The 27,219-nt window shown below is 43.7% G+C and overlaps 1 protein-coding gene across 3 annotated transcripts in view; it reads left to right on the plus strand.

Moving 5' to 3' along the window:
* The window catches only part of SETD5 (SET domain containing 5), a 156,272-nt gene that overhangs the window by 12,677 nt on the left and 116,376 nt on the right, over positions 1-27,219 (plus strand). Inside the window, exon 1 of one of the 3 annotated variants that reach the window (XM_074957250.1) lies at positions 16,415-16,437. The exons of the other annotated variants lie outside the window; for them this stretch is intronic. The gene's annotated coding sequence lies outside the window, so the exon portion shown is untranslated. Of the gene's footprint in view, positions 1-16,414; positions 16,438-27,219 lie in introns of those variants that run through there. 3 annotated transcript variants of the gene reach the window in all.

Consider the following 27,219-nt stretch of genomic DNA (forward strand, 5'->3'; position numbering starts at 1 on the left):
ATTAAGCTCTCCTTAGAATATGTGTAGGAAACTTCTGTGTAGATGCTTAGTGTTCTAGAGTCTAGTAACATTTAGTATGCCAGAAATCACCAGTAACTTCCCACTGTGTTAAAATCCCAGGTTCTGCGATTTATCCTTTTTTCATCTGTGGAGAAATGAACTCAGCCCTGAGTTCACTAGTGTGTGTGGAATTTCAAAGAGTTCACTAGTGTGTGTGGAATTTCCTTTGACTAAAAGCTGCTGTTCTGGGTATTCTCTATAGTATTTGTGCTGGGGAAAATTCAGTATCTCTGTAGCTGGGTGCAAGAGGGGGGTAAAGGAAACAATACACCTCAGGAAATGCTGGCTCTAGAGATTTGGCCTTTCTCCAGAATGCAGCTTCCAGTCTTGTAGCATCTGAAGTCTCTGTCTAACTGTGACATGGTCATTTTCCTTTACCTTGTGTGTACACAGTAAATCGCCTCCCTCCTGACTAAAGCAATGTCTGGTGAAAACTGCTTACCTGAGCCTGTAGCTGACAGCCCATCTCCATCATAATGCCAGAGTTAATTATTCATTTGATGCCTCTGCCTTTGGACCCTGGTCTGCATGCCCCCCAGGTTGAGAGGCTTCCAGCTATTGTCAAAAGGAGTGCAGTCTGTGATCTGCAGCAGGAGTGAAAGCTAATGTGGAGGGGACTACAAAGGCTTGTCTACACATAAAAGTTACTGTACCAGTATAGTTAAAGCGGAACAGCCCCCCTAGTTTGGACTCAGTTGTATTGATCTCAAGCTGCTTCTTACCATTATACCTATTCCTGTATGGGAGGGGCACTAACTGTTCCAGTGTGCCATCTTCACACCAGTATAACTCTGTTCACATTAGGGCTTTTGCCTGCGTAATTGCTAGGGGGGAAAATCACACCCCAGCTGAAATAGTTATCAGTAAAACTTCTAAGCATAGACCAGGCCTAAGAAGTAGAAAAATATGCTTGCTTCAATCACAAGTTACTGGGCTAGTTGTAGGAATGATTAGGTAAAATTCTCTGGCCTCTATTATGCAGGAGGTCAGGTGATGATCATAATAGTCACTTCTGGCCCTCAAATATGTAACATTTGTGCAGTTTGAGGCCTCAGGCAAGGACATGGAGGTGAGGATGCACTTAGGGCCCCAGGAAAGGGGATCAGAGTTAAAAACCAGTAGAGACAGAGTTGTGTTTGCTCTGGGGCCCTGGATGGGGAAGGCAGAAGTTAGAGGGGAGAACAGAACACATATTGAGTCCCAGCGGGGATGTGGGTGGGGAGTGATAGTAGAGAAAGCTGTGTGTGCAATGAGACCCTAGGTACGCAGTTTCTCTGTTAAGATTCTATGAATAGCTAATTCCCGTACTCAAAACCAAGTTAAGATTAAGAGTCTGATGGGTGAAGGGCCTCCCCATGTTCAGAACTAAAATGCAAAACTCCATCTCTTCCCTTTAGCTTTCCCTCAGTAATTGGTTCTGTCGGTCTCATCTATGAACAAGCTATTCCTACTATGGGCTGAGAATGAAAAGAGAGAGTCCTATTTTTAAATACTTGAGTGATGTTCAGATGTATAGAGCTTGAAAAATCAACAAATATCTGTGGTGTTTTGTGTTGTTTTGTTTTAAACCAACCTAGGATGTGAATGCAGAGTTAAGGTTAAATCTTATGTCCCATAGCTTCTGAAAACATGAAAATCCACAGTTAAGTTTGCTCAAACAACCTCAACTCAGAGTCCGTAATGATTCATTGAAGACCATCAGAAACTTTGGGACAAATTTAATCATCCATAATAAATGTAAATTTCATCAGGAAACAAGAGTTGTGCAGCTCTCTGGCTGTCACGTTTTACAAAAAGGCGCTCTTTCCCCACATATCCGTTATTGGTCCAATGCTTTAGATTACCGGTTTGGTTGATAAAGGGAATAGTGTTGACGTAATGTACGTAGACTTCTGTAAGGTGTTTGACTTGTGTACCCTACAACATTTTGATTAAAAAAAACTTCAACAATATAAAATTAACATGGCACATAAGTTGGCTAATTGGTAGTTCTCAAACTATAATTGTAAACGGGGAATCATCATTGAATTGGTGTGTTTCCAGTGGGATCCCAGAGGGATCAGTTCTTGGCCCTACTCTAATTAATATTGTACCAGTGGCCTGTAAGAAAACATAAAATTATCACTGATAAAGTTTGCAGATGACACAAAAAGTGAAGAGGACAACTCACTGATACAGAATGATCTGGATTGGTTGATAAACTGGGTGCAAGCAAATAATGTGTGTTTAAATGGCTAAATGTAAATGTGTACATCTAGGAACAAAAAATGTAGTCCATACTTAAACAGAATGGTAGACTCTATTCTGGAAAGCAGTGACTGAAACATGAGCTTCCAGTGTGACCCTGTGGCCAAAAGAGCTAATGCAATCCTGGGATGCGTAAGCAGAGGGGATTCTCACGCAGAAGTAGAAAGATTATTTTACCTCTATTTAGCACTGGTGTGACTGCTGCTGGAATACTGTATCCAGTTCCGGTGCCTGCAATTCAAGAAGGATGTTGATAAATTGGAGAAAGTTCTGAGAAGAGCCACGGAATGATTAAAGGATTAGAAAACGTGCCTTATAGCGATTGAGCTCTTAAAGTCTTATCTGTTTAGCTTAACAAAGAGAAGGTTAGGAGTTAACTTGATTAGTCTATAAGTACCTACACGGGGAACAAATATTTAATAATGGGTAAGGCTGAGATTTAATCATGGGCATTTTTAGTAAAAGTCATGGGCAGGTCACGGGCAGTAAACAAAAATTCATGGCTCCTGACTTGTCCGTGACTTTTAGTATAAATACCTATGATGACTAAATCCCTGCTCTTGGGGCCCTGCTTTTTGGGGAGCCCATGCTCCAGCAGTGGGGGCTGACTGCCCCTAGTGGCTCGCTGCTCCAAGGCCCCCAGGGACTGCTCTACTGACCACCTCTGGGGCCGTTGCTGCTCGGGCTTTCCCTGGGGCTTCCCCCGGGGCTGATGCTTGGGTGCTCCCCTGGGCTGCTCCTCTGGCCACTCCCAGGACTGTTGTTGCTCAGGCATCCCCAGGGACAGACGGTGCAGCTGGCCCCAGGAATTGCCCAAACAGCTGGCCCTGGGGCCGCTCCAGCAGCGGCTGGTGTGGTTGGCCGCAGCACACCTGAGCAACTGGATCCGGGGTCAGCTACGGAAGTTGAAGCTAGACAACTTCAGACTGCAAATGAGGTGTAAGATTTTAATTGAGAGAGTAATTAACCATTGGAACAATTTCCCAAGGGTTGTGGCACATTCTCCATCAACGATAATTTTTAAAACAAGATTGGATGTTTTTCTAAAAGAGCTGCTCTAGGAACTATTTTGGGGAAGTTCTCTGGCCTGTGCTATTCAGGAGGTTAGGCTATGATCACAATGGCCCCTTCTGGCCTTGGAATCCATGAACCAGGATGGATTTGATTTAAATCACTAGTCAGGAAGACTCGATTTAATCATGGTTTTCTACATAAAAGTGCATTCTTGTTGGTTGTTATAACCTTAATACATATTCTTCACAACTCAGAGATAGATGTAGGTTTCATTTTTAGAAGGTACACACTATACATTTTTAAACAGTGATTTATTTTGAAAAGTTTTCAGATTAGTTTTACAGCTATATCAGAAGATGAATGATTGGTTATTTCATTTACCAAAGGTAATTGAAGCAGATATTTATGAAGTCATAGGGAGGTGAGCTATCTCCAGTTCAACAGGTTAATCATTAAAATTTGGAGGGTTTTCTCGCCATGCTATATTAGGAGGAGAACATCACCATACAGACATTTAAATTGTTTTATTTAACTAAAACAACAACATTAAGTATTCTGGATATTTTTTCTTCAACAGCAAACATATAATATTTTAACAAAACGAGTATATGTCCCTCGCTTCTCACATTTATCTCCAGACTTCTTCTCCTTGTCCAGATCTATTCCACCCCCCAACAATCTTCTATTCATTGAACTTTTTGAAACTTTTCTCTTCTAGAGAGAGGTAAGGGATTGACTCGGTGTACACAAATTTGTAGAGGGACAATAGAGTTGAGGTCTGTTTTCTCACCTCTATGTATTATTTATTTTAAAACATTTTTGCTGTTAACAAGCATGTTACCTCTGGGGAGACAAATCCACAGTTTGAAAAGTGCAAAACTAAGCATCTCTGATGGAATCTTCTACACTAAGCACTGAATTTTGTTTGGTAGATAGAAAGATTAACCTAAATCTATACAGAAGCCTGTGCAACCCCATAAAATTGGGTCCCTAATCCATGAACTATTGGAACTCATTTGTAAAACTTTTCTTAATCATTACATGAATATATTGTCTCAAACTATAGAATTAGAATTTATAATCCATATTCCATGATGAGATATCTTTGAGCTATAACGTATCTTAATTAAAACTATCTTTAGATAGGTTTATTCCTCAAAAAGCGTTTATCAAAAAAATCTGATTTTTTTTAAAATCATTGATTTTTATCCATGCTGCCATGAACAGATAAATAATTTTATTAGGGCTGTCACATGATTAAAATTCGCAATTAATCATGAGATTAAAAAATATAGTCACAATTAATCACAGTTTTAATCACACTGTTAAACAATAGTAGAAGACCAATTTAAATTTATTATATGTGGATGTTTTTCTACAGTTTCAAATATACTGATTTCAATTACAACACAGAAAACAAAGTGTACAGTGCTCACTTTATATTATTATTTTTGATCATAGATATTTGCACTGTAAAAAAGATAAACAAAAGAAATAGTATTTTTCAATTCACCTCATACAAGTCTACTCAGTCCTACTTCTTGTTCAGCCAATCGCTAAGACAAACAAATTTGTTTACATTTACGGGAGATAATGCTTCTTATTTACAATGTCACCTGAAAGTGAGAACAGGCATCCACGTGGCACTGTTATAGTCAGCATTGCAAGGTATTTATGTGGCAGATATGCTAAACGTTCATATGCCCCCTTCATGCTTCGGACTTGTAGGCTCTAAAGTTTTGTTTCTGAGTGCAGTTACATAAAAAAATCTACATTTGTAAGTTGGACCTTTTTTATGATAGAGATTGCACTACAGTATTTGTATGAGGTGAACTGAAAAATTCTATTTCTTTTGTTTGTTTTACAGTGCAAATATTTGTAATAAAAATAATATGAAGTGAGTGCTGTACACTTTGTATTCTTTGTAATTGAAATCAGTATTTTTGAAATTGCAGAAAAAATCCACCAATATTTATAATAAAATTTAAATTGGTCTTCTGTTGTTTAACAGTGCGAGTAAAACTGCAATGAATCATGACTATTTTTATCTAGTCAATTTGTTTTGCGTTAATCGCATGCATTCAGTGATAGCTCAATTTTTTATCAATAATGTAAAATCTTTGCTGGTAAAATGCAGATGAAACAGATTGGAGGGGGATAATAGTGAGGAGGGCGGGTTACTGTTAGGGAATGATCTGAATTACCTAGTTAAATGATCACAAGCAACAAAATGTCTGTGAATAAAGCCAAATGCAACATAATATATCTGGGAACGAAGAGTGCAGGCTATGCCTACAGGGTATGAGACTGTCTTGGAAAGCAGGGACTCAGCTATGTCTACAGTAGGGACCTCTAATGGCACAGTTCTATCAGTCAGGGGTATGAAAAGATGTGGTCCCTGACCAACAGAACTGTATTGGCAGAAGCTCCTCGAGCAGACTGTTATATTGGCAAAACTGTGCTTGTACCAGTGTGTCTTATTTCTCTCATAGGGGTGGTTTTATTATACTTGTATGTGTTGCAGCTTTGCCAGTAGAGGTGTATCCGCACTAGGAGTGTCTTTCTGATCTAGTATACTGGTAAAGTGCTCCTAGGATAGGCACAGCGTCAAAAACAGACTTAGCAGACGTAGATAACCGTGTTGGCATAAGCTCTCATGCAGTCCTGTGGCCAAACAGACTAAAGCGATCATTAGACGTACAAAAATGGGAATAGCAAGTCAAAATAGGGAAGTCATTTAGCTTCTGCATGCAGTTTAAGTAAGACCTCTACTTTCACCTTAATTGTATTGCCTCGTTAGCACTGACCCCCTCCCCCCACTTGGTAAGGCAACTCCCATCTTTTCATTTGCTGTGTATTTATACCTCCCTACTGTATGTTTCATTCCATGCATCTGATGAAGTGGGTTTTAGCCCACTAAAGCTAATGCCCAAATATTTGTTAGTCTCTAAGGTGCCACAAGGACTCCTCATTGTTTTTGCTGACACAGACTAACACGGCTACCATTCTGAACACCTGTCACTGTGTTCTGGTGTCCGCACTTCAGAAAGTGTATGGAAATACTGGAGAGAGTTCAGAGGAGGGCCACAGAATGATCCAAGAGCTAGAAAACAAAACTTACAATGTGAGGCTTAAAGAGTTCAGTTTTTTCAGTTTATTGAAGAGAAGGTTGAGAGGTGATTTGATCACCGTATGTAGGTATCAGAGTAGCAGCCGTGTTAGTCTGTGTCCGCAAAAAGAAAATGAGTACTTGTGGCACCTTAGAGACTAACAAATTTATTTGCGCATAAGCTTTCGTGAGTCTCTAAATTTGTTAGTCTCTAAGGTGCCACAGGTACTCCTTTTCTTTGTATGTAGGTACTTATGTATGGCAAAGATATGTACATTTGTCTGTGTGTGTAATCTTCCAGACAAAGGCACAATAAAATCCAGTTGTAATATGGGGACATAAACATAACGACCCAGGCCCTAAGCAGCAACTAGAGCAGGGGTGGCCAGCCTGAGAAGGAGCCAGAATTTACCAATGTACGTTGCCAAAGAGCCACAGTAATACATCAGCAACCCCCTATTAGCTTCCCCCTGCCCTGCTCCCAGCGCCTCCTGCCCACCAGCAGCCCCACCAATCAGCACCTCCTCCTCTCCCCGCACCTCCCAATCAGCTGTTTTGTGGGGTGCAGGAGGCTCTGGTGGGTAGGAGTGAGGGCATGGCAGGAAGGGCTGGAGTGGGGGCAGGGCCTGTGGCAGAGCCAGGGATTGAGCAGTGAGCACCCCCCCAGCACATTGGAAAGTTGGCACTGACTCTGGGGCTGGAGCTACAGGTGCCTATAGAAGGAGCCACATATTAACTTCTGAAGAGCGGCACGTGGCTCCAGAGCCACAGGTTGACCACCCCTGAACTAGAGAATGGGAAGTCCCCCTGTTTGTTATGCTCCCACTGCATCACATACAGGTTCTCTCTGGTAACTCTCTCCCTTTCTTTATAAACCTGTGTGTGTACACACACACAATGATTTAAAATAAACTTCAAAATCTGTAAAACTATTTATGCTACCATGTGCCCTTATCAACTGCAATTAAGTAGTTCTGAGCAGTTTTCTAAAGATTAGGTGTTTGAGGGGCTCTGATCAGTCTTACCCACCATGTTCTCACTTCTATTGAATTTGCATGTGGAGCTCCTTGTGGAGGGATCTCACTTCCCGACTGAATATCGACAGGTCCCAGACTCTTTTTATGTCGGGAAATATTGAAGATGAACTCCATTCCTGGAGAAATCCTTTTAGAGTTTGTAGTAGGTAGGATCTGGGAGCTTCTGCCAAATTCTGAACAGTTCCATAAGTCCGAGAGCCTTGGATCCACAGTTTGTTCTCTGGTTTCAGTTCAGGTAGTGCTTGTGTTCTATGACAGACCTTGACTTTTTATTGCTGCCAAAGTTTTATTTCAGCATCCTGTTTTCAAAATTCCTTCAGGTTGGGCCACTTAGGTGTAAGCTGTGTCAGTGCCGCAGGCAGAAGCATTCTTATTCATCTTCCCATCAGGAGTTCTGCTGGAGACAGTCCACACGCAAACGGTGTTGATGGAGTGGGAGGAATGCTTTATGTGGGTCCACTGATCTTTGCAGAAGTCTCTTAAAAATCTGCACTGCTCTAGCCACTGCTCTGGGGTGAAGTGCACTATTAGTCTTATATTCAAAATCAAAGTTCTGTGCAGAGGCTAGCTAGGAGTGTTTCAGAATTAAATTGAGGCCCATTATCAGATGTGAGGGCTTCAGGAATTCCATGTCTTGCAAATATTAACTTTAGTTTCTGGGTGACCTGTGCCGGTGAGGTCTATGTAAATGTATCCAAGTCTATATGTGTGGAAAAATAGCTACAGTCATGTGGCTGCCCTTTCCAGAAAAAGATATGTTACTACATGCTGCCAAGGTCTGCTAGGTAGCTTTGTAGAGTAACCGTTCAGGCAATTGGTTTTTGCTTTGGTCTTTTCCCCCTAGTTATGTACCTCTCAGCCTTCTACTAAGGTTTGAATTTGCCTACCCGGACCAGTCCACCAGACAAATAATTGTGCTCATGTTCTGCACTTATACATTGGTGTTCATGGATTTTGGAGACCATCTGTTTTTAGAGTACCATAGGGATCAAAATGCACCATCCTGTCTGAAGCAGGCCAGTGGTTGTGCACAGATCATTTTGGTCCTGGCAGTATGGTGACAGGCTTGTTGGAAGTTGACTCCTTCAACCCCACGTTCTTTGGCAGAGTTGAGTAAGTTTCTGGCATTGTGTCATCCTTGCATTGTTCATTGCTAATTTGCTTAAGTTGGTAGGCAGACACAAGAATTGCTGCCAGGATAAGTAGACTTAGACATCTTTCATAGAATCATAGGACTGGAAGGGACCTCGAGGTCTTCTAGGCCAGTCCCCTGCACTCAAGGCAGGACTAAGTATTATCTAGACCATCCCTGACAGGTGTTTGTCTAACCTGCTCTTAAAAATCTTCAATGATACAGATTCCACAACCTCCCTAGGCAATTTATTCCAGTGCTTAACCACACTGACAGGAAGTTTTTCCTAATGTTCAACTTAAACCTCCCTTGCTGCAATTTAAGCCCATTGCTTCTTGTCCTGTCCTCAGAGGTTAAAGAGAACAATTTTTCCCCCACCTTCTTGTAATAACCATTTGTATACTTGAAAATTGTTATCATGTCCCTTCTTCAGACTAAATAAACCCAATTTTTTCAATCTTCCCTCGTAGGTCATGTTTTCTAGACCTTTAATCATTTTTGTTGCTCTTTTCTAGACTTTCTCCAATTTGGCCACATCTTTCCTGAAATGTGGCACCCAGAACTAGATATAATACTCAGTTGAGGTCTAATAGCGCAGAATAGAGCAGAAAAATTACTTCTCATGTCCTGCTTACAACACTCCTGCTAATACAGCCCAGAATGCTGTTAGCTTTTTTTGCAACAGTCTTACACTGTTGACTCCTGTTTAGCTTGTGATCCACTATGACCCCCAGATCCCTTTCCGCAGTACTCCTTTCTAGGCAGTCATTTCCCATTTTGTATTTGTGCATTTGATTGTTCCTTCCTAAGTGGTGTACTTGCATTTATCCATATTGAATTTCATCCTATTTACTTCAGACCATTTCTCCAGTTTGTCCATCATTTTGAATTATAATCCTATTCTCCAAAGCACTTGCAACCCCTCCCAGCTTGTTATCGTCTGCAAACTTCATAAGTGTACACTCTCTATGGCATTATCTAAATCATTGATGAAGGTATTGAACAGAACCGGCCCCAGACCTGATCCCTGCAGGACCCCACTCGACATTCCATTCCAGTTTGACTGTGAACCACGGATAACTACTCTCCTGGGAACAGTTTTCCAATCAGTTATGCATCCACCTTATAGTACTAGGTTGTATTTCCCTTGTTTGTTTATGAGAAGGTCATGCAAGATGGTATCAAAAGCCTTACTAAAGTCAAGATATACCATATCTACTGCTTTCCCCCATCCACAAAGCTTGTTACCCTTCAAAGAAAGCTATTAGGATGATTGGATATGATTTGTTCTTGATAAATCCATGCTGACTTTTACTTATCACCTTATCTTCTAGGTGTCTGCTAATTGGTTGCTTAATTATTTGCTCCATTATCTTTCCGAGTACTGAAGCTGGCTGGTCTGTAATTCCCTGGGTTGTCCTTCCCCCTCATTTTATAGATTGGCACTATTTTGCCCTTTTCCAGTCCTCTGGTATCTCACTTGTTTTCCATGACTTTTCAAAGATCATCGCTAATGGTCATATATCTCCTCAGTCAGTTCCTTGAGTATTCTAGGATGTATTTCATCAGGCCCTGGTGACTTGAAAACATCTAATTTGTCTAATTTTTAATTTTCCCTATTTTAGCCTCTGATCCTACCTCATTTTCTCTGGCATTCATTAAGTTAGATGTCCAATTGCTAATAACCTTTTTGGTGAAATCTGAAACAAAAAAGTCATGTAGCACTTTTGCCACTTCCACATTTTCTGTTGTTGTTTTTCTCCCATCATTGAGTAACAGGCCTACCCTGTCCTTGGTCTTCCTCTTGCTTCTAATGTATTTATAGAATGTTTTCTTGTTACCCTTTGTTTCTAGGTAATTTCATCTCATTTTGTGCCTTGACCTTTCTAATTTTGTCCCTACATACTTGTGCTATTTGTTTATATTCATCCTTTGTAATTTGACTTAGTTTCCACTTTTTGTAAGATTCTTTTTTGAAAAAAAAGGAGTACTTGTGGCACCTTAGAGACTAACCAATTTATTTGAGCATAAGCTTTCGTGAGCTACAGCTCACTTCATCGGATGCATACTGTGGAAACTGCAGAAGACATTATATACACAGAGACCATGAAACAATACCTCCTCCCGCCCCACTCTCCTGCTGGTAATAGCTCAGACACAGAGAATTCTCTCCGCCCGCGTCCTCCGGCTCGTCTTGCCGGGCCCCCTGGCTGCTGCCGGTCGCGGCTGATCTGCATAACCCTGCCCCCTGACAGGGGACCCTCCCCGCGCTGCCCCCTCGTCTCCCCGCCCCAGGCGCTGGGTGCTGCGCTCCGCCGGAGCCCCGCTGCCCCTCTCGGCCCCGGCCCCGGCCCGCTCTAGTTTCAGATCATTGAAGATCTCTTGGTTAAACCATGATGGTCTCTTGCCATACTTCCGGTCTTTCTCTAAAGCCTTTTTTTCTTGGCTGCTTAATCAGGGTTCTAGATAGTGTGCCATCTGCTATGAATGCATTCCCTGGTATGTGTTCAACATTTAAAGAAACATGCAGCAGCTGCAGTAGCAATCTTTGAATCCTAGGTTGAGGGTCATCCAGTGGTTTTGAACCCAGTAATGCCAGTAAGGGCTTGTGATTTGCTCTTTGTTAAAATTCAAGCTGAGATATTCACTTAGCTGTTTGCAGGGCCAAGTGACTCCTAAAGCTTCTTTTTCCACTTGAGCACACTGCTGCTTGGCTTCTGTGAGGCTTCTTGATATAAATGCAAAAGATCTCTGGTCTCCTTCTGTCTGCTTTCATTTGATCACTGTTCCTAAACTGTATGAAGATGCATCTGCTGCTACTGTAGTTGAATAGTTTACTGAGTATTGTGCCAAAACGGATGGAGATGTCCGTAGTTCATTTATTTTATTAAATGCATCTTGTGATATGCTCTCCCATATCCACATATTTTGTGACTAGTATGGAGATCTCTTAATGGATATTTTTAAAATAAGCTGCATTTGATAATAATTTTCCAAATAATCTGTCATGCCCGGGAATCTTCTTACAGCAGAAACATTTTGGAGTTCGCAAAAGGCAAATAATGCGTTTAGTTTGTCTGAATCTATTTGAATTCCCTATTTGTTAATTATGCATTGTACACATTTTATATGCTCATTTTCAAATTCACAGTTTTTATTCAAAGGGAGGCTGGTCTGTTGGAAGCATCTCAAAACTGCGTGTAGTTGCTCATCATGTTCATTTTTATCTCTACCATTTACCAATACATCATCTGCATGGAAAGGAATGCCAGGCAAACCTGACGTAATCTGAGAGATTCTTTTGGAAATGTTCTGGTGCTGAATATAGGCCAAATGGAAGCTGATCAAAACAGTACTTCTAAGTGGGGTGATGAACGTAGTCATTGTTGAGACAGGACCACACAAGTACGGATGTTGATATTGGGCTTTGGTACTAGAACCATTCCCATACAATTTTCCATTCACCTTAATTTTTCCCTAGCAAGGGCATAGGGAGGTGGGACTGTGAGAGTAAATGGAATCACTGATGGCACCAGTTGTTTTGTACTCCCCTGACAGCTTTCCTAGATGTGTGAAGACATAGATATGTTTCCTGTATAGTTCTCTTTCTGCCATTAATGCATTCCAGTTTCTGTACTAGGTGTAGTCCTTGTATTACTGGCAACTCTAACAAGGAAGTGTTAGTCCTTGTATTACACATTATTTGTTGAAGAGCTTGTTCCGTCCTTTTTCTGGTTTCTGAGGGAATTGGCCATTAACATCCAATGTATTGTTACTTAACCCCATGTTAATTTTATTTGGTCTTTGCAGGATAGTTTATAATTTTTTTTTGGAATTACAGAGATTGCTGCCCCAGTATCAATTTTTAATTTAAGGCTTTGACAATGTAGGTTCATGCTAGCGTACCAAGGTGGTGTCTGTTCTGTTGAGGACGTAGTCTCGTGGACTTATTGTCGTCTGAGGACAACCCTGCCTGTTGAATTGTTTCCTACTGCTCTTGGTGTCCTGCATGCTGTTGTAAAATGCCCCATTTTTGAGGCATCTCCTACATTCTGCTTCTTTTGCTTTACGTTTTGCCAGCTGTGATTTGGTGTCTGGCCATGTCTTCCACAGCTTCTCTATTCTTCCCTCCTGTTAAGGTTCTTTGGTCTCCAGCTTTCTAGTTGTGCACAGTTCTTATGTCTTGAATTTGGTCTGACTGTTCCTTTCAATATTGCCTGATGCAGTCCTCCGTATGCTGCTAACATGCAAGTCACATTGCTATTTCTGTATGGATTCTTGCTTTTGCTAGTGTGAGATCAGGGTTTAACTGAAGCTGTGATGGTAAATTGGAGTCTTATACCAACAAGTTTGAGTAGCAGCCGTGTTAGTCTGTATTCGCAAAAAGAAAAGGAGTACTAGTGGCACCTTAGAGACTAACCAATTTATTTGAGCATAAGCTTTCGTGAGCTACAGCTCACTTCATCAGATGCATTCAGTGGAAAAGGAAAGTGATCACTTAAGATGAGCTATTACCAGCAGGAGAGTGGGGGGCGGAGGGGAGAAAACCCTTTGTAGTGATGATCAAGATAATCAATGGCCCACCTTGATTAGATGGGGTGGGATCTGAAGTTACCCAGGAAAGAATTTTCTGTAGATCTGGCTGGCGAATCTTGCCCATATGCTTAGGGTTTAGCTGATCGCCATATTTGGAGTCAGGAAGGAATTTTCCTCCAGGGCAGATTGGAAGAGGCCCTGGAGGTTTTTCGCCTTCCTCTGTAGCATGGGGCACGGGTCACTTGCTGGAGGATTCTCTGCTCCTTGAAGTCTTTAAACCACGATTTGAGGACTTCAATAGCTGAGACATAGGTGAGAGATTTTTCGCAGGAGTGGTGGGTGAAATTCTGTGGCCTGCGTTGTGCAGGAGGTCAGACTAGATGATCATAATGGTCCCTTCTGACCTAAATATCTATGAAACTATCCTGTCTCTTATTAGTTTTTTTAATGTTCCATATTTGAAATGTTCAGCAAGACTATGAACTGCAGTAATAAAAATATCAGCTATTTCCCCCTGTTCCTTACACCTTCTATTAAATTTGGCCGTTTACTGTATTCTATCTGTCTATGACATGAGCATCGAAAGCTTCTTTGACTTTGATCTTTTCCTCTCCAGTGAGGGATGCAGCACATAGAATAGCAGCGGCATCAATGCCAAACAGCAGGGCATTTACTTGGTACTCTTTGGCTTTCTCTGGTAAATCAGAAGCCATCTGAAATCACTCATCTCCGAATCCAGCATGGCCAGCAGCCAGAGATGCCAAAATTCAATTTCTCTAACAGCCATTTGTACTATGGGATCCATTGCTGTGCTGAGACAGGGCTGCCTCTCTGCTGCAGTTTTCATAGATCTCCTCCCTGATTTTCCACTTTTGTGACACACTCCCCACTCTGGAAGACTGGAGATCTCTCTCCTTTCCCTTATTCCTTCTTTAGAGAGAGGGATTCGCTCACTTCTGACACCATGTGGTGTAATCACAAAGAGCCATGCCCCTGAGCAGCAGCTGGAGAACCCCCATAACTGGGAAGTTCCCTTGTTTGTTCTGCTCCCCCTGCAACACATCCTGGACCTTTCTGATAACTGTGGAGGACTGGGAGCTCTATAACCGTTCTACACCAATGGCTGGAAGTTCAAGTTTGACAAACTCAGCCTTGAAATGTGATACAACGTTATAGCAGTAAGGGCAGATTAAACACTGAGTGTGTTGGAGTCACCGTCATGTGGAGCTCTTAAAATGAGGCTAGATATCTTTCTAAAAACATTTTAATCCACCTTCTGGGGAAAATTCTATGGCTTGCATATACAGGAGGTCAGACTAGATGATCAGAGTGGTTCCTTCTGGCATTAGGATTATTCCTATTCAGGAATTGCTAGAGCTAGTGCATGTGTGCTTACACATCAGTTAACATAAAAAGAGCAAAGGTTAGCCTGGTGACAAAGTTGCACCATGTGTGTGTGAAACCAACTATAAAATTTATGCTCTGTGGTTCACATTTTCAAAACTCCACCAAAAAGCTGTGAAAGTATGCTATCTCCACACCTTAAATGTGGAGAGGACTTCTAAAAGCTCATAGGAGGAGGAGGAAGAGATGACTGTGACTATTCATGCAGTAGCTTTTCCAAATTCTAGATGCCCACAGCAGAAGCCTACAGACTTCTCAGCCCTTAATAAGAGTCATTCATTAAAAAATAACATATTAAAGTCAATATAACTAGTGGTGCCACTAGAGGGCAGGGGGTAGGCTATTTGACCATAAATGTGCATTTACATACTTTCAGAAGTTTGAATTTTTTAATTTTAACCTGAAATCTGAATGTTCTGTTTTCCAGTGCTTTTTTTGTATAAATGCAATGCTCTTGTAAGAGCTTTTATCCTTGAGTTATTGTAATGCATGCTCTCAACCTTAACTGCAGTTTAATGGTTTTTTTTTTTCTTGTCTGGGAATTTTCTTATATTTGAAAAAATGCTTAAGGATTGTCCAAAGACAGGATTTCTGATGGAGTCTGGGTACTTGCTTCACTGTGTCTTCCTGCTGTTTGAATTGCAGTCCCCTTCAGAGCTTTGGAGCACTGAAAGTTCATGCTTTTCCCCTTGCCTTATTTCCTTCTGAAACTTAGTGGCTCCATTGGCAATTTTTCTAGGCCATGTGTGTTCCTTACATGCTCACTCACCCATTCAGTGCTGTTTGGATCAGTGCCTGGGAGTTTCTGCACTCCACAGGCTTCCTTGGCCCTAAATGCTGCTGCAGACCTGGGGTGTTCTTAAGTTCTCTCCAGAAGCTCTAAAGAACAGCTGCTTCTTGCAGCCAGCCTTCACCTCCTCACCTGCTTCATTATTTTTGGTGCATTGGTCATTTGTAGGTCTACTTGCTTTGCTATGGTTTATCTTCATGCTGGCTGCAGTTTTGACTCCTCTGAGTCCCACAAAAGGGAAGCAAAAAGAAAAGGAGTGTACTTGTGGCACCTTAAAGACTAACCAATTTATTTGAGCATTTGTTTGAAAAGGGAAGCAGTTTCTCTGTGGATATGAGAAGTTCAGCAGAAACTGTGGGATATGCTATAGCTCCAACCTTATTTGAATTATACAGATTTTCCTTCCCCAGTGCTGCTCCTGGGCGACTTGGATGTTTTGTGCGCTGTTACTTTGTGTTGCTTAATCACTGCCAGCTCACCAACTATAAAGCAAAGAGGAAGTACTTTAGTATAGGATGCATCAAAAGGCAGCTGCAATTTGTACCCAGAATCTGCTCATGGAAACTCTGAGCTGTTCTTCTGCAGGAAATAGATTGTTTAGCAACTGTGAATTTCCTTTCTTAATGCCAAAGGAATTGCTGGAGGAAAAGCACTGGGCCTATGCGCGGCAAAGGCTTTCAGCTTCAAGGTTTAATGCAGTCTACATTGCTTACCGTCTCTAATCAGCCTTGTCTGTTCAAATCTGCAGGAACTACTAATAGGAAGTAGGACCCAAAAGACAGCCTGGGGGTGGATTAGAGAAGAAACCTCCTCCCTTATAGCAGCCAGGAGGTTGGGGCAAGGATAAAATAGTGGAAGGAAAACCCCACCTCCAAAAGTAGTAGCCAGGAGACTCTCTGAAGTTAGGGAAAAGACACAGCTTCTCCATTCCATCAACTATAGAAAAAGGGTGAGTGAGAATAAAATGTGACTCATATAGGCCAGAAGCTTATGCTTCCGATGGAGCCCCTGAGCTGTGTTCAGGGTCAACTCCAGACAGGAATCCTAGCATATGGGGGTGACAGAGGATCTGGACTTCTCACCGTGACATTGTCTCTGGACCTTGCTGGTAGGTATCCACACCACATCTTTTGTATCTAAGTTTGGCTAATAGGTGTTGAGTAAATTTTTCAAGCCTTGTATTACTCTCAGTGCTTAAAATGATCAGAAGCACTTTGGCACCTCCAGTGTCTGGGACAGTGCAGTAGCCTGTGGAGTTCTATAGCAGGCCTGATGGTCTGGTCTGCACCTAAAACTTAGGCCAACTTAGGTACATCACTCGGGGTATGAAAAATTCACATTCCGAAGAAGTTAACGCCAGCACCCCGGCATAGACACCACTAGGTTAATGGAAGAATTACTCCATTGACCTATCTACCACCTCTCTAGGGGGTGGATTTACTATGATGACGTAGAAATCCCTTCCGTTGCGTTGTAGCCTCCGCTGTGGTGCTGTAGCACTTGTTGTGTAGACAGAGCCTGAAGATGTTGATATTAGGGTACTGTAGCAGTCTGAACTTAAAAACCCTATGAGCCCATTATTACCTGTGGGAAGTTCATGGATTTTGATGTCTTTGCCATTGCATAACTTTTAAACGTGCTTTTGAACATCTGCAGTCTTAGTTTGCATTTCTTCAACATACAAAGAAAGATCTTTCAGCTTACCCCCATTTGAAGTGTCTTGGACAAGCTGTTTTTTAGCATTAGAATAACTTTCAAACTAACATTAATATCTATTTTTTCTTTTCCTCCTTTTAAAAAGTTTATTTGAATAACCTCAATTCTGGTTGAAAAAATTGTCTGCTGTCCACAGGCCACGCATGCTCGAATTGAAGGTTATAAGGATATTTATTGGTGATTTTAGCAGGGAGGGTTAAAATGAATCTTACAATGGAAAGTGAGACTGAAACTTAACTTTGGAGTGGCTGCCACTGCTCCATAATTGTGTCCCTGTATTGTGTTGCCATGGTTCCTGTGCATGGTTTCTTGATTTTGAGAGTGGTACTGAAGCTAGCAGTCAGAGTGGAGCTGCTGTATGCGTGCAGGGAGTTTAGTCTTGCACTGGCAAGAAAGTGATTACAGAGAGATCCAGAGCGTAGGTTTTTGAGACTTTGAACAGTAGTTCGGTTTCTTGCCAGTCTGCACTCTCGAGTGGGTTGTAAAGTGAACTCTGGTACTACAGGAGGAATTAAATTTTACTTGGTCTTTCATCATCCTCTCCCTCCCTGTCATAGGATCCCCTTTTCTTTCCCTGAAATGGAGGATTCTTGCTATATTGCATCCAGTGTGGCGGGGGGAGGGGGTTTGCCATGTCTGGATTGGCTCAGCAGTGTTTTGATCAGAGATCCTTGGCTGCCTTGCCATCTGCATAGGCTGTGAATACTTTTCTCTGGCACAGACCTTGTTTCTCAGGGTTGCGTCATCTCTGGGAGAATGGCCAGGTCCGGAGCCTTAGTACAAAGACTTTCTGAAGCAGATGAGGCTTGTTCTGTCTCTGAAGTATCTGTTCTTCCTGTCTGTCCTTTCCACAGGATTCCTGAAACAAACTTGTTCTGAGAGCCTCTCAGTAAGTCAGCTTCCTTCTCCCAGCTGCTTCCTGTACACCTGGCTGATGCAATGTGTTTCTTGAAATCCCTGTTGGAATCTGCTCTAGAGCTGTTTTGTTTGCTCTTTCTGGGAGTGGCGAGGCAGTCAGTGTTCTGTGGATTATCACATGGGGTCCTTAAATAGATGTATAAAGGAAATACAGCCAGACTTGAGATGTGGAGTCCTCACCAGGATCAAGAAATTCTTTCCAATACTAGGAATATGGTTATAGTCATTTCCCGGAAAATTATGTTCATGGTCAGCCTTCACTAGTCACAACTTCTGGAGTAAAAAGAAAAGGAGGACCTGTGGCACCTTAGAGACTAACAAATTTATTTGAGCATAAGCTTTCCTGAGCTACAGCTCACTTGTGTTCAGTACCAGTGAATTCTGCTAATTCTAGTTCTATATTCAGTGACTTCCCGCAACTTCATGTGGACTGTTTGAATTCACCTGGGAGTTGTGATGCTGAACATAAGAATGGCCATACTGGGTCAGACCAATGGTCCATCCAGACCAGTATCCTGTCTCTGACAGTAGCAAGTGCCAGATGCTTCAGAGGGAATGCATAGAAGAGGACAATTTCAAGTGATCCCCTGTCGTCCAGTCCCAGCTTCTCGCAGTTGGAGGTTTAGGGACCACCAGGGTATGGGGTTCCGTCACTCACCATCTTGACTAACAGACATTGATGGAGCTGTTCTCCTTGAACTTATCTGATTCTTTTTTGAACCCAGTATGCTTTTGGCCTTTCCATCATCCCTTGGCAATGAGTTTCACAGGTTGGCTGGGTATTGTCCAAAGAAGTACTACTTTTTGTTTGTTAAATCTGCTGCCTACTAATTTCATCAGGTGACCCCTAGTTATGTTATGTGAAGGGGTCAATAACATTTCTTTATTGACTTTCTCCGCACTGTTCATGGTTTTATAGACTTCTATCATATCCCCCCTTTTAGTTGTCTCTTTTTTAAACTGACCAGTCCCAGTCTTTTAATCTTTCCTCGTGTGGAAGCTGTTCCATACCCCGATCATTTTTGTTGCCTTTCTCTGTATTTTTCCAGTTTTTTTTTTTTGAGATGATGGGGACCAGAACTGCACTCAGTATTCAAGATGTGGGCATACCATGGATTTATATAGATATTTTCTGTCTTCTTATCTATTCCTTTCCTAATGGTTCCTAACATTCTGTTAGCTTATAAAAGCCATATTGACTCTTCCCCAACATACCGTGTTTATCTGTGTATCTGATAATTCTGTTCTTTGCTATAGTTTCAACCAATTGGTCTGGTACTGATGTTAGGCTTACTGGCCTATAATTATCAAGATTGCCTTTGAGGACTTTTTTTAAAATAGGCATTGCATTGTCTACCCTCTACACATCTGGTACAGAGGCTGATGTAAGCTATCACTTACATATCAGTTAGTAGTTCTGCAATTTCATATTTGAGTTCTTTCAGAACTCTTGAGTCAATACCATCTGGTTAGAGACTTATTGTTTCAGTTTGTTCCAGAACCTCTGCTACTGAAACTTCAGTCTGGGACATTTCCTCAGATTTGTCACTTAAAAAGAATTTCTCAGGTGTGGGGATCTCCCCCACATCCTCTGCAGTGAAGACGAATGCAAATAATTCATTTAGCTTCTGTGTAATGGCCTTGTCTTCCCTGAGCGCTCCGTTAGCACCTTGATTGTCCAGTGGCTCCACTGTTTGGCAGGCTTCCTGCTTTTCATAAAATCATAGAATATCAGGGTTGGAAGGGACCTCAGGAGGTCATCTAGTCCAACCCCCTGCTCAAAGCAGGACCAATCCCCAACTAAATCATCCCAGCCAGGGCTTTGTCAAGCCTGACCTTAAAAACCTCTAAGGAAGGAGATTCCACCACCTCCCTAGGTAACACATTCCAGTGTTTCACCACCCTCCTAGTGAAAAAATTTTTCCTAATATCCAACCTAAACCTCCCCCACTGCAACTTGAGACCATTACTCCTTGTTCTGTTACCTGCTACCACTGAGAACAGTCTAGATCAGGGGTGGGCAAACTTTTTGGCCTGAGGGCCACATCGGGTTTCCAGAATTGTATGAAGGGCCGGTATGGGGAGGCTGTGTCTCCCCAAACAGCCAGGTGTGGCCCGGCCCCCACCTCCTATCCGATCCCCCCGCTTCTCGCCCCCTGACGGCTCCCTCGGGACTTCTGCCCCATCCAACCCGCCTTGCAGCCTGTTCCCTGACCACCCACCCCTGACTACCCCTGCCGCCTCATCCGAACCCCTGCCCCGTCCACACCCCCGATCCAACCCCCCTTACCGCGATGCCTGGAGCGCTGGTGGCTGGCGGGACTACAGCCGCGCTGCCCGGAGCACTGGGTTAGGCCGCGGCTCTGCAACTGCGCTGTCCAGCCGCCCAGAGCGTGGTGCAGCACACTGAGGCTGCGTGAGAGGGGGAACAGCAGGGGAGGGGCTGGGAGCTAGCCTCCCGGGCCAGGAGCTCAGGTGCCGGGCAGGAGGATTCCACGGGCCTTAGTTTTCCCACCTCTGGTCTAGATCCATCCTCTTTGGAACCCCCTTTCAGGTAGTTGAAAGCAGCTATCAAATCCCCCCTCATTCTTCTCTTCCGCAGACTAAACAATCCCAGTTCCCTCAGCCTCTCCTCATAAGTCATGTGTTCCAGTCCCCTAATCATTTTTGCTGCCCTCCGCTGGATGCTTTCCAATTTTTCCACATCTTCCTCGTAGTGTGGGGCCCAAAATTGGCCACAGTACTCCAGATGAGTCCTCACCAATGCCGAATAGAGGGGAATGATCATGTCCCTTGATCTGCTGGCAATGCTCCTACTTATAGAGCCCAAAATGCCGTTAGCCTTCTTGGTGTACTTCACCTTTTTTTTTGCGGTTAGTTTTTCTATTTTTAGCTAGTTGCTCTTCAAATTGTTTCTTGGCCTGTCTTATTATTATACTTTACACTTCACTGGCCAGAGTTTATGCTCCTTTCTCTTTTTCACACTAGGGTTTGATTTCCAGTTTTTAAAGGATGCCTTTTTGCCTGTGATTCTTTTAGTCTGCTATTTAGCCATGGTGACATATTTTTTATCCTCTTACTGTTTTTAAATTTGGGGTATACGTTTAGTTTGAGCCTCTATTATGGTGTTTTTAAATAGTCTCCATGCAATTTGCAGGCATTTCACCCTTGTTACAGTTTCTTTTTAATTAACTTTCTCATTTTTGTGTATTCCCCTTTTCAAAGTTAAATGCTACTCTCATGGGTTTGTTGGGCATTATTCCCCTTATCAGGATATTAAATTTAATTACATTATGGTCTCTATTACTGAGCAGTTCAATACCTCTTGGACCAGATCCTGTGCTCCACTTAAGACTAAATCAAGAATTGTCTCTCCCCTGGTGGGTTCCAAGACAAGCTGCTCCAAGAAGCAGTCATTTATGGTGTCCTGAAATTTTCTCTCTGCATCCTTTCCTGAGATGATGTAAGCACAGTCAATATGTGGTTAGTTGAAATCTCATGTTGTTGTTGCGTTTTCTGTCTTTGTGGCCTCTCTCCTCTCCCTGAGCATTTCACAGTCACCATCACCATCCTGGTCAGGATTCCTGCTGCTATATTCCTCTTGTTCAAGCATGGAATTTCTATCCATAGAGATTCTCTGGTGTACTTAGATTCTTATGCCAAGGTAGGGTTGAATTCCATACTAGCCACTGCCCTTTATTGCACCATTTCACTACGACCCAGCAGGCTTCATGGGATTTTCACTGCAAGTCCTTCAAGTTGGTGGCCCCACCAGACATTCATTTCAAAGAAGCACGCCGCCTTCTGTCTGACAGCCCCTTTAATTTGGGGCTTGTCTTTGCAAGAAACTTTTACCAGTTATGCCAGTATAAATCTCTGTGTGAACATTCTTATTTCAGTGTAATAGTGTCTTATTTTTTTTGGTTTAGCTTAGGCCCCCTTCCCGCATGTCATAAACTAAACCGAAAAAGGCACTCTCTTATACTGGAATGAGTGTGTTCACACAGGGAATTTTATTGGCATAGCTATGTCAGTTTGAATTCACGTCTTGGCTTATGCATTGTAAATTTCCCGTGAGGACAAACCTCTTTAAATTTTAACTTTTAATTTAGTCTTAATCTCAATAAGTACTCTAAAATATTTTAATTTTTTATTTTTCACTCACTCTTGTGACACACTGACATCTGACAGTTTTCTTCCGCCTGTTGAGAGGAAGAGAATGATAGAATCAGAAATTACAGAAGAAAGAGACCCCTTAGGACAGCTAATTTATCCAGCTGCTTGCAAAATGTGTTTTCCCTATTATTGTCCCTTATCTAAGATTTCTAAAACTCAGAGTAGAGAGAAGTATTATTCTTTTTTCATTGTTTATTTTGTGTATTTGATAATTCTTTTTGCTTAGTCAGTTCTTGGAGCAGATGCAGCCATGTATTCCACTTCGGTATGTTCGTGCCCAGTGCACCAGAGCCAGAGAATTTTCCCTAGAACAGTGGTCCCCAAATTTTTTCCATCATGCCTCATCATCTGTGTAATGGAACCTGTCTGTGTCCCTGCCCTGGGACCATCTGAGGTTGGGAGCCAGGGCTGCGGCTGGAGACCATGGCTGGGAGCAGAGCTGTGGCCAAGGCTTGGGGCCAGGGCTGAGAGTGGGGCCATAGTGGAGCTGGGGGCAGAGTGGGACTGAGTGGTGCCCCTGCACCACATGGGGGCTGACTGGGCCCCCTCGCATCCCCCTGAATGTTCCTCCGTGCCCCACTAATGGTGTGTGACCCACATTTTGGGGACCACTGCTTTAGCAGTACTGGTAGAGGGGGGCACTCGTGGCTGTAGCCCGTCCCTGGCTACATGAGATGCCCCTCCCCCCCGAGTTCTTTCTTACCACCTGTGGCTGGAGTCAGAGCTTCATGTGGTTCCTAACCTTACAATTTTCTAGGTTTATACAGTTAATTAATACCATCAGTATACTGTTGGCTAGCTTAGTTTAAGTATTTTCCTGGTGATGGACCTCATCAGGGTTTAAACCAGGGGTGGCCAACCTGGGGCTCCGGAGCCACATGCGGCTCTTCAGAAGTTAATGTGCAGCTCCTTGTATAGGCACCAACTCTGGGGCTGGAGCTACAGGCACCAACTTTCCAATGTGCCGGGGGGTGCTCACTGCTCAACCCCTGGCTCTGCCACAGGCCCTGCCCCCACTCCACCCCTTCCCTCCCCCTCTCCCCCAGAGCCTCCTGCACGCCACAAAACAGCTGATTGGGAAGTACAGGGAGGGAGGAGGAAGCGCTGATCGGCAGGGCAGCTGGTGGGTGGAAGGCGCTGGGACCAGGTGTGGGGGGAGCTATTGTGGGGGCTTCTGACGTATTACTGTGGCTCTTTGGCAATGCACATTGGTAAATTCTGGCTCCTTCTCAGGCTCAGGTTGGCCACCCCTGGTTTAAACTGTCTGTCGTGTGGGAAAGAACTGTGCTTAGGGGATACCCACATCAAGAAGCAGGGTTCAATTTGCAAATCATTCACAAAATGGACTCAGGTGGTGAGGGATCTGCATCTAAAGCAGCACTGCTTGAACAGGCCATGCAGCCTGCTTTGGATCAGAGGCTGCCCTCGGGTTCTGAGACTACTGCCACTTCTCATCCTGAAGCTAGTGCTTCTCCAAAGAGATGGAGGCATTGCTCCACATCAAGTGTGCTGAGGGAAAGGTCATATAAGACTGATAGAGGTCACTCCATCTCGTGGGGAATCTTCAGGAGGAGTGTGGACCAGTGTTCCCTCTTAATTTTTTATGTCCATGTGTGGAATGAATTTTGTTATGCGCACCAATAAGGTGGTGAGGTGTGACACATCACCTTCATATTGGGGGACACAACAAAATTCATGTGGTCGGGGTAGGGCCGAGGGGTTCAGAGTGTGGGAGGGGGCTCAGGGCTGGGGCAGAAGGTTGGGGTGCAGTCTCTGGGGTGCGGCCAGGGATGCGGGGTTTGGGGTGGGTCAGAGGATTGGGGCGTGGGGGGGAGGTAGGCTCTGGGGTGGGGCCAGGGATTAGGGGTTTGGAGTGCAGGCTACCCCAGGGCTGCATTAGGGAGAGAGGACCCCCCCCCAGCCCTCTCTCACCGCAGCAGCTTGGGGCTGGGGGAGAAGCGCCTCTCATTGGGCGCGGCAGCTCGGGCTGGGCTGGGCCGGGGCAGGAGAGGGGCTTCTCTCCCCTAGCCACGGCATATCTGGGGCAGGTCTGCGCTGTCCCTAGCACAGAGGGACGCCTCTCCACACCGCAGCAACTCCATGGTGGGGGAGAGGCATCTTTCCCCACCTCAGCCCTGAGCCTCTGCATGGGGCTTAATAGGTGGCCGCACAGCTTAGAGGGAATTTAGATGTGGACTGGCACAGTGTAAATGCTGGTGCACGGGATGGAGCAGGTCCCATTACCCTGGTATTGCACAAGTAAGTCTGAGACCCTGTACCATCGACTCTGGTTCTGGCCCCAGGACATCTGTTGAGTCCAGCACTGGCTGTTTCTGAGCCAGCAGCATATAAAGTGGCAATGGACCACCTCTGCCTTTCTGTCCTGACCTCTCCCTTGGTTCGGGACTTTGCCATGGCTGTGTTGTATAACCCTGTTAGCTGGGCAGGCTGCTGAATCTGTTGGTCTGTTGCATTGAACACTGATGTTTCCCTTCCGCTGTCTGTGGAAGTGGGTACAGTGCTGGGCTCAGCACAAGGGATGTCCTCGACGCTGGGAACTTCTTTGGCACCCGTGCTGTCAGCATTGCCAGCGTTATCGTGGCGGCACTGTCTGTCCGTCCATCTACCACCATCAGTCATATCGGAGGAATTTTGGGAATTCATCTTCGAAGGCTGCTTGGTGGCTAAGACAGTGTTGCAGTCTGCACTGGATGTTGTGGATACTTCAGTCAGTCATGGCCTCAGCGGTGACCATGAGAAGGTTGTGGAACTTGTTGTCAGAGGATGTTGTGAAGGCCAAAACTATAACAAGTTTCAAAAAAGAACTAGATAAGTTCATGGAGGATAGATCCATCGAGGGATGTTAGCCAAGATGGTCAGGGATGCAACTGCATGCTCTGAATGTCGCTAGCTTCTGTTTGCGGATGATGGGATGGATCAGATAGTTGCCTGTTCTGTTCATTCCCTTTGAAGCATCTGGCATTGGCCACTATCAGAAGACAGGTTACTGGTCTTAGATGGACCATTGGTTTGACCCAGTATGGCCGTTCTTATGGTTATGTTGAGATCCTTACTGGTTCTGAAAGAAATGCACAGACAGTTTTTTTCCTCTGTCCCTATATTGGACGGATTTTTATGTATCTTCATAATTTACTATAGGAGACACTGAAGCAGGGGTTCTCAAACTGGGGGTCGGGACCCCTGAGGGGGTCGCGAGGTTATTACATGGGGGATTGCAAGCTGTCAGCCTCCACCCCAAACCGCGCTTTGCCTCCAGCATTTATAATGGTGTTAAATATATTAAAAAGAATTTTTTATTTATTGGGGGGGTCGCACTCAGAGGCTTGGTATGTGAAAGGGGTCACCAGTACAAAAGTTTGAGAACCACTGCGCTAAAGTTTAGTACTTTTCCTTCAAATGATTTGTGCACGTGTACATTCCACTGCCAGTATGTGTGCACCCGGATCAGAGACTTTTGCCAGCAGGACCACTAGGCGACACATCCGCCTGGCTCACCTCATTCTTTCAGGTGAGGGCATAAAAGAGTCGTGTCCACCACCTCTTTCTCAGTTCCTTCTCATTGCCCATGGCGAGAATTGGAGCTCCACATAATATTTTCTTCTGTTGTCCAGTGCTTCAAAACTCTTCAGTGTATATAGTTATAGTTAGTAATATTTAGTGTAATATTATTAGTTTAGTTGCAGTTTTAGTAGTTACCTGGAGGATTTATTATGAAGAAAATAGCTGGGTTTTAAGCAATGTGCCACTTGTTATCCTTGGGCACAAGAGCTGTTAGATTTGTCTTGATGAGGAACAGATGCCCTATTTGTACCTCCTTCCCCACCAGGACTAAAAAACCAATTTCTACCTCAAAGATAACCTCACAAAAGAGGCGATGCATCCTGCATTGGAACCAAGGCCTGACCACAAGGCATCGTATTCCGAATAGACAAAGAGCACCACTCTAGCTGAGGCACAATTTGAGGCACAAGCCTGGTGAGAAACATCACTCTTCACCTTCGCCATCAGCCTCTTCAAAGCACTCCAAGCATTCTGATGCTTATCATCCCATCCTACAGCGGTACATGTGTGATGGACAATCTATTGCATGCGAAATCATCAGGCCTTTCTATTAGTTGCATCACAGTCCACCTGGCTTCCATTTCTGCAGTACATCTGCCAGTAGAGAGGTTTTCCATTTTCTCTCTCCTTCATTTACTGTTTTTTGAAAGATCTGCTCAACACTTTTCCTCCTTTGTCTGATCCTGTACCTGTATAAGTTCTCAACCTACTCCTTTCTGAACTGAAAGGACCTTCCTTTGAACCTATGGCTACAACCTCACTACCTTTGTCTGTAAAGACTGTGTTTCTGGTGGCAATCACTTCCACAAGAAGATTTTAACAATTTCAGGCTTTCCTGGCTTGACCCTTCTTTCATGGTCTTTCATAAAGACTAGGTTTCCCTTAGATCACACCTTAAATTTTATCCCTAAAGTAATGTCAGTTTCCATCTGAGCTAAGGACTTCTCTACACATATAGCACTGCAGTGACACAGCTGCAGCACTTAGTGAAGACACTGCCTATGCTGATGCTAGAGGGTCTCCCATCGGCGTAGGTACACCACTTCCCTGAAAGGCACTAGCTATGGCCCTGGGATTTCCACACCCCTGAGGGATGTAGTGATACCAACATACGTGTGTAGTGGAGAGCAAGCCTAAGCTATTCGTCTTTAAGTAGTTTTCCTGAAACCCCTTTCATAGCGCTTTGGCATTCTACCTAGACCACACTAGGTCCTTCAGGACACCTCTGAGCCTTTTTGTACCCTACAGTGAGAGAGTTAAGGGTCAATCATTATCAGCTCAGCAAATCTCACATTGGATTTCTGACTTCATTAAGTTCTGCTACAGCAGGGGTTCTTAGACTTCTGTACTGGTGATCCCTTTCACATAGCAAGCCTCTGAGTGCGCCCCCCCCCATACATTAAAAACACTTTTATATATATTAAACACCATTATAAATGCTGAACATAAGAATGGCCATACTGGGTCAGACCAAAGGTCCATCCAGCCCAGTATCCTG

The sequence above is a fragment of the Natator depressus genome, chromosome 7 (assembly GCF_965152275.1).
Source record: "Natator depressus isolate rNatDep1 chromosome 7, rNatDep2.hap1, whole genome shotgun sequence".
Taxonomy (NCBI): domain Eukaryota; kingdom Metazoa; phylum Chordata; order Testudines; family Cheloniidae; genus Natator; species Natator depressus.